Source organism: Osmerus mordax, chromosome 5 (genome assembly GCF_038355195.1).
Source record: "Osmerus mordax isolate fOsmMor3 chromosome 5, fOsmMor3.pri, whole genome shotgun sequence".
In the NCBI taxonomy this organism is placed as follows: domain Eukaryota; kingdom Metazoa; phylum Chordata; class Actinopteri; order Osmeriformes; family Osmeridae; genus Osmerus; species Osmerus mordax.
The window spans coordinates 7,143,065-7,146,825 of NC_090054.1; the positions used below are offsets into that span (position 1 = coordinate 7,143,065).

Genomic DNA, 3,761 nt, shown 5'->3' on the forward strand with positions numbered 1-3,761 from the left:
TCTCCTGAGTTCCCACTGGGTAAGGCACTGATTGAGCAGATGGAGGATACTGATTGCGGTTGGGGTGTGAGACAGCATAATCTGCGAACCAGGCAGGTGGCCTTCTCTCTCTGCTGGGCCGGGCATCGGCGGCGTGGCTTGACTGATCGGCGTACATCATTGGGTTATCCCAACAGCAACTTCTCTTCCCGGGTTTCGGCACCAATTTGTTGTGGAGACTATGGTCTCTGGTCAGTAATGCTTAGAAGCCACTGTGTGGTGCATCTGATTAAAATGCTGGAGATGATGTACTGTTCCAAATTTGTTTTTTTATTGTAAAGTTGAGAGGAATGGTGTTGGTTAGATTTGCCTTTAAGGGTGTGTTTTGTGTGTGTGTCTGTGTGTGTGTGTGTGTGGTTCTGTAAAGAAACAGCATACAACGGATAATTAGCATAATACAATAATAGGCATCTCAACATATATTGCTAGTGAATACCTCACATCAATAATAGCCATATTATTATAACATTCTTGTAACAACGTTACTGCAGTGACACTACTGTCTATACTGTCTGTTGTTCCACGTAGACATACCAGCTGCTAAAACAGCGCGAGTAAACATGTCGCTTGCTGGCTAACAACGATTACATAGCATTGCTACAGTAACCACCACTCCGGCATCAGAAAACACATTTAACTGCTACAATACCGTATCTAACAAACACAGACTCATAATGACATAACTAGACATAACAAGAAGCATCAGAAATACTTACATGTATATGAACGCACACAATACAACATTTTTTTACTCTCCTCAATAAACTAATGTCCGCACCAGAAACAAGGCAGTCCACTACTCCGCTATTCCCGCCACTGGGTATCGTCAGCGCGAGCATCCCCAAAACTGCACACCGATTGGCTATACCAGTGGAGCCATAAGGGGTGCATGCACTAACGGCATGACCCAACAGCAGCGAAAGGGGCTGTTCACGTGCACAGCCTAAGGGGGCAAAACCATCAGTCCTTCGCAACACATAATATCGTCTCCGATTTCAATCTAACACTGTAGGGAATCTCCCATGGTATCCTCTCTGGCTCCGCCTCGGAAAACAATGGCTGCCGTTGCTGACGATACATTTATTTTCCCCTCCAAGTAACCCCTTAACCAATGGTATGTGCTTTGAGCTTGAATTGTCATGAATATCTAGCAGTTATCAGAAATAAAATCGGTGATTGGACGGCAAAGATATTAAGGCGGGAACCAGGGCATCCTTCTGCTTTCCTGGTGCGTGTCTGTTTGGTTGCCACGGTGATGGCGCAGCTGTGAGCTGGGAAGAGAGAATAACTGAAATGTAGCTAGAATCCACACCTCACACAAATTAACCGAGACGATAAACTGTACGTTCCTTTTGCTTTCCTGGTGCGTGTTTGTTTGGTTGCCACGGTGATGGCGTAGCTGTGATGGCTAACGAGCTAGCCAGAGAGAAAAACGAACATTTACCTAGCATCCACACCTCAAACAAGTTGACCTAGACGCAAAACTATACGTCTAATCACAAAAATAAGGATATTTTCCGAGACCCAAGACTCTGCCGAAACCAGAGATGTCCTTTATATTTCTGTGCGGTCAGGAATACGACTCTACCGGCAGTTTCAAAATCTTGTTCTTTTTGCTTTCTCTGACGATTTTGTCACCAGATTTGCATTGGTCTCTATGGGGCGAGAGTTGGACTTTGTCTCGCTTTCGTGGGGCTCTGAACAAATGTGTACGTCTGTTGGATACAACAGACAACTGTCTACGACCAGCACAAAATTAGCTATCTATTGATCCAAAAACGAAGCATGAAGAGCGAAAATTGTGGCAATGCTGGCAAACTAGAAATATTTTTTCAACGACATCCGAATCTGCCCTCCACTCTAAGCGTTTCAGTCTGCGCTCTAGGGTTTCACGTAAACACCCATGTAAATCTCAGAAACGGCTTGAAAAAGTCATGAAACATAATCAGTGATATTGAAAAAAGTTGAATAGATATCAAAAAGATGAATTATAAAAAAATAGTTTAGGGTTTTGTCAACATTTTAAAGTTGAAATGGTGGCTCTATCTGAAAGATTGAGGAAGAAGAAGGATTTGGAAGTTGAAGAAGTTTAAAGAAGTTTGAGAGGATTTGAAAGAAAACTCCATTGGAAACCCATGTTAAAAATATTATGAATATTGATTTATATTAATTCAAGCATAAGAGGTACAAAGCTGAAAAGTCACAGCACCCATGGCCTGAAACTGCTGAATTTTTTGATAGCTGAACGGTTTTAATAGCTGAAGATTTGAAGGCGCTGAAAGGTGTCTTGGAAGAAATAGAAGTTGAATAAAGATTCAAAGAACAATACTTGGAATGCTGAAGCAGCATTCCAACAAATATAGCTGCAAGCAGCAATGGAGGGGCCAAGCAGTCCAGAGCAGGACATGGCCTCCATGGCACTTTTGCAACAAGCAGGTCACAACGAGCTATTGCACTCATGTGACACACCCAGTTCGTTTGAAATATCTTTTTCTGCTCAGAAAAAGCTATAATGAAAAAAAGGAAAAGAAGTGGCTGTGACCTGTAGCACCACCTACGGTCGAATATGGGTCCTTTGTGGTGTGGGAGTTACACTTGGCCTGTACTTATAACGTGCAGTAACTTTATTCGCTTCTTGGCTTTGGTCAAATATATTGTTCGATACACCAAGGTGATTCCAAATTAGATTTGTTGTAACTGACAAACAATTTAAAAAATCCATCAGATAACTTTTGTGAGGCCAAAATGTATTTATATAACAACACAAAACGACAAATGTTAAACTGACAATCTTGAAAAATAGTAATCACATAATCTTAATGTAGTCTTGATGTATACATTGTTGATGTGATAAACAAGTCAATTCAAGAAGTGGTGAGTGGAACATGTTCTTTCATGGCAGCAGTGGTTGAGAATATACAATTAGCAAAGTTACATAGTGTATCATTTTGGCCATCATGCAACAGCTGTATAGTAGCTTATATGATCTGTTTCTTTGTACTGCGCTGTTCCCAGGTCTTGAGTAGGATATCGTCAACACAAAGCTGTGTAGTTGCACTCTGTAGTAATCTTTCATGTAGAGCTTAGGCAATGATGTGGTCTCCTGTTCTGAAGTAATGGAAAAATCATTGAGGCATCAAATGTATATTCAGTATATTTGTTGCTAATACATATTAGGTTTAAGTTTGAAATAACTCTGTCAGGAAACTTACTGCATCCTGTAGGGTGTTTTGAACAATCTTTGCAGGGTTTCTTTCCAAAAGGTTCCATTAGGTGATACTATACTATAAATGATATAAAGCTGTAGGTTATAAAATAGAATAATCAATCAATAATGTATTATAGCAGTCTTTGACTTCGCCTTTGGGCTGTTGCATACCCACCATGTATTCCCTTCTTCTGACTGCATTTCATCTTCGGTTTCTGTTGACAGGTAGGCTCAGGCTTCATAGCCGCTGTTATGTTTTTTACATGTAAGTGTTCATGTGCTCTGTAATATATGAGTGAAGGTTTCATACGTGATTTTAATTTAAGGACTGCTGCAATTCTCAACAGATTGTCTTTAGAAATGTGTATGGTCTCACATGCCTATTTTGACCTTTGTGATGAAGCCGTTTGTCTGTTTGACAAACTGATATGATCCTGCAACATACTAAAGCAACACAAACATTCAATAGGAATATTGATGCATATATTTGAGTAAATATATTTGGATAATATGT

At 40.4% G+C, this 3,761-nt stretch overlaps 1 long non-coding RNA gene across 1 annotated transcript; it reads right to left on the reverse strand.

The window, feature by feature from the left end:
- Nucleotides 1-2,923: 2,923 nt before the first annotated feature.
- Nucleotides 2,924-3,519, reverse strand: LOC136943683 (uncharacterized). Its single transcript, XR_010876708.1, has 3 exons — nt 3,423-3,519; nt 3,252-3,323; nt 2,924-3,147 (listed from the first exon to the last, which is right to left on the reverse strand). It is a non-coding gene; the product is annotated as an uncharacterized lncRNA (long non-coding RNA).
- Between the last annotated feature and the right edge of the window lie 242 nt (nt 3,520-3,761).